The sequence below is a fragment of the Penaeus monodon genome, chromosome 7 (genome assembly GCF_015228065.2).
Source record: "Penaeus monodon isolate SGIC_2016 chromosome 7, NSTDA_Pmon_1, whole genome shotgun sequence".
In the NCBI taxonomy this organism is placed as follows: domain Eukaryota; kingdom Metazoa; phylum Arthropoda; class Malacostraca; order Decapoda; family Penaeidae; genus Penaeus; species Penaeus monodon.
This window is the reverse complement of record NC_051392.1, coordinates 54170427-54177678: the sequence shown is the minus strand read 5'-3', so window position 1 is coordinate 54177678 and position 7252 is coordinate 54170427.

The following is a 7252-nucleotide window of genomic DNA, read 5'->3' as shown; positions in this document are numbered from 1 at the left end:
ACACACACACAACACTACTCACACACTCACAACTCACTCACTCACTCACTCACACACACACACACACACACACACACGTAGCACCCGACCTTCCCCAAATGTAAACGAGCGAAACTTACTGCCAGGCGCAACGCTTCGAGCCCCGCACGCCCCAGCGAACAGGCGAGTTCAATAACACATAAACTACACGTAAAGTGAGAATGTGAGAGAGATTTTTTAAAGAGAGTGTACTAGCGTCCTAATACCGATTGAAGGTTAATTTAATCCGTGTGGGGCAAATCTGTGAGCGCTAGTTTGTTGCCTTAGTTATATACATTGCTGTTACATTCCACGTACGCACGCGCACGCGCACGCACACACAGACACAGACACACACATACACACACACACACACACACACACACACACACACACACACACACATACACACAAACACACACACAATCATCCACAAGCAACAATAATAATAGTAATAATAATAGATAATGATAACAACAGCAGCAGCAAAAGCAACACTTGCAACACCACCACCAACACCACCACCCACAACAACAACAACAACAACAACAACAACAACAACAACAACATGTAAATCTGAAAACCAAATCCAGCTCCTCGCAACGCCCATCCCACTTAACCTGCCTTCTGTTCCCCCCTCTCCCGTTTTCCCCTCGTCTTCTTTCCCCTCATGGCTAAACGATGGGAGAGAGGTGGGGTAGGGGAAGAGAGAAATGAGTCTCGGCATCGGTTCGTGTGACTTTCCTTTTCCCCATTAAACTCTCCTCCTCGTCGCAAACTTTGCTGAAGTTACCCCGAGACTTGGCGAGGCTAAGGCCCAAGGGAAGGGATGGGCGAGCTGTAGGCCTAAATCAAGGTGGGTTAAGGGGAAGGGTAGAAAGAGGGAGAGGGGAAAGGGAGGGTAGAAAGAGGGAGAGTGGAAAGGGAGGGTAGAAAGAGGGAGAGTGGAAAGGGAGGGTAGATAGAAGGAGAGGAGGGCAAGGGAGAAAGAGAAGGTGGGAAGGAAGGGAGAGAAAAAAGGAGGCAAGGTGGAAAGGAGGGAAGGGATAAGGGAGACAACAAATACACACACACAAACACACACACACACACAAACACACACACACAAATACAAACACACACACACACACAAATACAAACACACACACACACACACACGCACACACACACAAACACACACACAAACACAAACACAAACGAGTCACAATCCATGCTACTGGAAACCAGACAGACGGATCCAAAGGCAGACAGTGCCAGTCTGTCACAGTGCCGACAGGTGCCCGCGCCCCAAGGTCTAAGTATATAGACTTGTATAGACTTTGTCCCCCACCACGCCCCCACCCCCACCCCCACCCGCCTCTGTCATGCCTGGCGCCAATCGACTTCTTTTAATATTTTGAGTGAGTGAGAGTCTTACGTTAAGAGAAAAGGAGAGATGAAACAAAAGAAAAGAGAAACAGGAGGAGAGAAGGTATGTAAGAATGAGTGAGTGAGTGAGTGAGTGGGAATGAAAGAGAAATGAAAAATAAACAAAAAAAAAAAAAACAGAAAAAAAAAAAGAAAAAAAGAAAGAACGAAAAAAAAAGAAAAAAAAAACACCATCCCAATTTTACCCCAAAAACAGGCCCGGAAGGGCCCCAACAGTCCATTAAAAAACACACAAAGACAAATGACAACAATTGGAAACTCCCAAAAAAAAGCCGCATCCACAATCCCCGCCTTTTATGCCAAGAAAATGCACGGAGGAGACCCGGCGACAATCAAAACCCAAAAAATAATCACGATGGAAAAACGAATACCCCCACTTTTGTTACTTTTTTTGACCTTTGTTTTTCAAAAAAAATTGCTCCCCCCCGGACCGAAAAAAGCTGAAGAAAAACATTTTTTAAATAACAGCAATAATAATAACAATAATAATAATAAAAATAATAATAATAAAAAAAAACTTAGGTTAAGGCACAAAGGTTACGTAGTATGACAAACGAAAAAAAGTTTTTCAGGCAAAATAAAAGTTTGAGACGACATAAAGAAATTTTACCGCGAAAAAAGAAAAAAAAACAACTCTTGTAAAAAGATACCATCTAAAGAAAAGGTCTGGGAATTTTGGAAAATATGGGGGAAAAGATAAAAATCAATGAAAACGCAGGGATACAAGTTTTTGAGAATAGCCCTAGGGATTTTCCCGAACAAAAAGGGGAAAATATTATCATGAAGAATTCAAAACGACTAAAAAAGCCCATAAATGGAAATCACCGGGGTTGACCGCCCCAAATTTTTGGGTTTAAATACTCTTTCTTCAGCGCATCCCAAATTAGCATCAAATTTTTAACTAAATTTTATGATAGAGCCTAATTAACACTAAATGGTTATGTCAAGGGACTATTTATTTTTGGCCAAAGTAACGAAACATTAACCAAAAATACAGCCCCCTTACATGCTTAAACAACCACTATAAATTACTTACCGAAACCCTTAACTGAAAAAAACCTACGAACAGGGGAAGAACAAAATTTTTTTCCCAACGAACAAAAGGATGTTGCAGAGGATCATACGGATGTAAGATCAACTGCTCATAAAAAAAAAATGTTTCTCGAAAATGCTATATAAAAACAGACTCTAAGTATGTTGGATCGACTATAAAAAACCCCCTTTGCAGGTCCACATCTGGATCTTGAAATTTTAGAAATCTCAAAGTCTTCCTGTTTTAACCCATTCTTCGAAACAGCATGACTTTAGGGGAGACAAATTTACTCTCAAACATATAAACGGTACTCTTTTTTCAGACAACAGCGAATCAGAGTAAATCTTCAGGGTGATCTTTTTCCCCTTTTTTTTTTCTGTATGGCATTTATCCCACTTCCAAGTTTAAAAAACACGGGGTAGGATATAAGATCATGGCCCAAAAGATAATCATTTATTCTATTGGAGACTTAAAATTTTACGCTCAGAATGATAAAAATTTGGAAAAGGTTGCGAAAACTAAAAAGATTTCAGGATGAATAGGCTTGAAGTTGGTTTTTCGATAAGTGTGCTAAAGCAACCTTTAAGAAAGGAAAACTAGTGACTCGGAAATATAAATTTTCGTATGACCGAAATAAAAAATTTGGATCAGGAAGAAACCTAAAAAATATCTGGGAATACACGAAGGAAAGGGATACAACAATCAAGATGAAAAAAAAATATTACGAAGCATCGAAGAGAAAGGGTCAACCCTGAAAACAAAATTTAAACTAAAAAGAAAAAATAACGCAATAACACTCTTGAAATACGTGGTTACATATAGTTACATGAATCAAAAAAAATTGACACCAAAAAAATTAGGAACATTTGACATGCAACAAATGTATCCCCCAAAATCAGACGTAGACCGTCTGTTGTCCTAAAAGTAAAGGGGTAGGGGGATGACCCGTTGGAATTATTACAAAACAACAAAAATTTGGTCTTTTGCAATACTTAGATTAACCAGTGAGGATGCTTCAATAGTTAGAGTCATGAAAACTCAAAAGGTTACACTCAATAGTAAAAAGGGAAACAAATAAATTTTTTCAGGGAAAAAAGAGAGCAAAATATCGAACATATGTGCCCAAAACTGGTGAAACATAAAAAACAAAAAGCAAAGAAGGTCGACAAAAAAACTTTTCTAGGGGGCATGAAAAAAACCTCTCACGGACAGTTTGCAATCAAGCAAAACACACGATGTAGTGAAATTGCAACCCCTCAGTGGCTTTGAAGCTCTGGACTAAAAGGGGAAAAAGAGGGTTTATTCTTGAGCCAGATAAAGTTTGTTTACTAGAAAATATCAAGCTAACATCTTGCACAAGGCAATGACTCAAAGTGTAGGGGTTTTTTTAAAAAACAGGTTGAGACAATTTATCACCCTTTTATCGGTTCTCAATATTAAAAACCCAATGAGTACAAAAACGACATGACAGAGGGGCAAGTACCCGACTGGAAGATCTCAAAACACTTTCATCGGAACACAGGATAAATGGTACAAACACCATCCAGAGCCAGTTTTGAAGGCAAAGAGCTACAACTTGTAAAAAAATTTCCAATTAACAGAGTAATACAGGAAACGTCCCGATACGTTATCAAGGACAAAAAAAAAAACATTGCCGTTTAGATATGAGACCCTTCAGACAGAAAGTCCTAACAAAAGTGTTGAAAAAAAATCAAAGTATAAAGCCTGGAAATAGAGGGAAAAGTGTGGGATTTAAAAACCAAAAAATTTCCTGTTGTTATTGGAGCTCTTGGCCTTATAAAAAAAAATACAGATAAATTTCTTGAGCAAATACCAGGAAATCCAAATTTTGAAAAAAAAACCCAAAAAAAATCTTAAACAGCACAGAAATGTTTCAGAAGGCATTATCAATTTAGGTTTTTTGTGTGCGTGAATTGATTTTACGGATGTTTTTTTTTGTGGTTTTTCTACAATTTTAAAGTTTTTGTTGATGTTCCCTTGCCCCCAAATTCAAACACCTAGGTCACTTAGGCTCGGTGTTGTTTAATTAGCAGATCTAAGGAAACTTTGTATAAAATAATAATAATAACAATAATGTAAGATAACAAAATAAAAATAATGATAAAATAAAAATAATAATAAAAATAATAAACAGTAATAATAATAATGATAACAAAATAACAACAACAACAACAAAATAAAAAATAATAATAATTTAAAATAAAAATAATAATAAATAATAATAATAATAACAATATTGAAAAAAATAATAACAAACTAATAAAAAATTAAAATAATAACAATATAATTTTTAAATAACTAAGATTACGTACAATTGAAAGAAAAAAAAATATAAAAAAAAAAAAAATACGACAACATTGCAACTTCGGTTCATTGCAGGACACGCAACGCCTTCCCCCTCCCCCCCCTCCCCCCCACTTTCCCCCACCCCCCACCCCCCCGAAGCCTTTTCGCCAGTCTGGCTTCAAAACACGAAAATGCCCGGACAAAATTTTTTAAACGGACGAGGGGAAAAGAACGAAAGGGGAGGAGGGGGAGAAGGAGGGGAGGGGAGGGAGGGGGGGGGAGGGGAGAGGGGAAGGAGGGTGGAAAGAGGGGAAAGGGGGGAGGGGGGAGGGAGGGGGGGAAAGGGGAGGTCATTTAATATTTTGAGAGAAAAAGGGAAAGGGGGTAAGGGACAGGAGGGAGAGGGGGGAAGGGAGAGAAAGGGGGGAAAGGGGGAACCCCCAGCCATCCCCCCCCACCCCCCCCCCCCTCCCCTTCCTCACCCCCATAGGAGCTAATTTTCCGACGGAGACCGAAACCTGGCTTTACCCACAAGCCGACGCAAAACTCCCATTGGGGCAAAAGGAACGCGAGCGTGCGGGCCCTTGGAAGGGCCATAGACGTGTTAAGCGAAAGTTTTATAGCTCACGGGGCCCTAGCCCCTGCCCCCACGCGAGAGCCCAAAACCTATTGATTACAGAAAAAAAAAAGGGGTGGCGGGGGAAGCGATGGAACATGAGGAGAGGATTTGGGTTATAGGTAAGGGGGGGGGGATAAGACGTTCGGGGGGGGGGAGGGGGGAAATGTGGGCCCGGGCGTTGAGGGGGGGGAAGGGATAGGTGTGGGTAGGGTGGGGGAAGGGGTAGTGTGGGTAGGGTGGGGGGAAGGGGGTAGTGGGGTAGGGTGGGAAGAGATAGTGTGGGGAGGGGGGGAAGGGTAGTGGGGTAGGGTGGGGGGAAGGGATAGGTGGGGTGGGGGGGGAAGGGATAGTGTGGGTAGGGTGGGGAAAGGGGTATTGTGGGTAGGGTGGGGGAAGGGATAGTGGGGTAGGGTGGGGGGAAAAGAAGTGTGGGAGGATGGGGGAAGGGGGCGGTGGGGAGGGTGGGGAAGGGGTAGTGTGGGTAGGGTGGGGGACAGGGTGAACATGGGCGTTGAGGGGGGGGGGGAGGAGATCAGTTAACTGGAGGTGGGGGGGGGGGTGATAAAAATAATCTGGGGGGATAGGGAGGGGGGAAGGGGGATAGGGGACCCGGAAGTGGGTGGTGGGGGGGGGGGGCAACAAAGGGAGGGTGGAGGAGGGGAGTGAGGAGGGGGGGTAGGGTATTGGGATGGGGGGAGGGGGGGGACAGGGGATTTTAACTGGAGGGAGGGGGTTTTTGACAACGTGTAGGGCAGAGAGAGAGGGGGAGAGGGGAGGGAGAGGGAGGGGGGGAGAGAGAGAGAGAGGAGAGAGAGAGAGAGAGAGAGGGGGAAGAGAGAGGGAAAAGAGAGAGGAGAGAGGGAGAGGGGAGAGGGAGAGGGAGAGAGAAAGGGAGAGAGGAAGGGAGAGAGAGAGGGGGGAGAGAGAGAGGGGAGAGGGGGAGAGAGAGGGAGAGAGAGAGGGAGAGGAGAGAGGAGAGGGGGAGAGGAGAGGGAGAGAGAGAGAGAGGGAGAGGGAGAGAGGGGGAGAGGAGAGAGAGGGGAAAAGAGAGGGAAGGAGAGAGGGGGGAGAGAGAGAAAAGGGGGGAAGAAAAAGAAGAGAAGAGAGAGAGAGAGAGAGGAGGAAGGGGAGAGGAGAGGAGAGGAGAAGAGAAGGAGGAGGAGAAAGAGAGAGAAAGAAGAAGAGAGAGGAGGAGGAAGAGGAGAAGAGAGAGAGAGAGAGGGGAGAGAAGAGAAAAGGGAAAAGAAGAGAGAGAGAGGGGGGAAGGAGGGGGGGAGGGGGGGAATAACGGAGGCGTGGGGAGAACAGGAGAGAAAACCCTAAAAACAGGAATTTTAAAAAAAAAGGGCAAAAAGTTTGGGAAGGGCGAGGGGAAAAGGAAGCCAAAGGGGAGAGAGAGGGAGAGGGAGAAGCAGAAACCCAGAGCAAGGTAAAAGTAGAGAGCGATAGATAATAGACAGAGAGATGATAGATAGATAGATAGATAGTAGATTTGGTGGGGTTTATTTTGAGAGAGAGAGAGAGAGAGAGAGAAAAGTAAGGGGGAGAGAGGGGAGAAAAAGGGAGAGGAGAGGATGAGGAGAGGAGAGAGAGGAGGAGAGAGGAGGAGAGAGAGAGAGGGGGAGAGAGAGAGGGAGGAAAAGAGAGGAGGAAAAAAAGAGAGAAGAGAGAGAAGAGAGGAGAGAGAGAGGGAGGACAGAGAGAGGAGAGAGAGAGAGAGAAGAGGAGAGAGAGAGAGAGAGAGTTTGTGTGTGTGTGGTGTGGGGTTTTGTGGTGTGGTGTGTGTGTGTGTGTGTTGTGTGTGTGTGTTGTGTGTGGGGTTTTGTGTGGGGGGGGAGAGGGGAAGA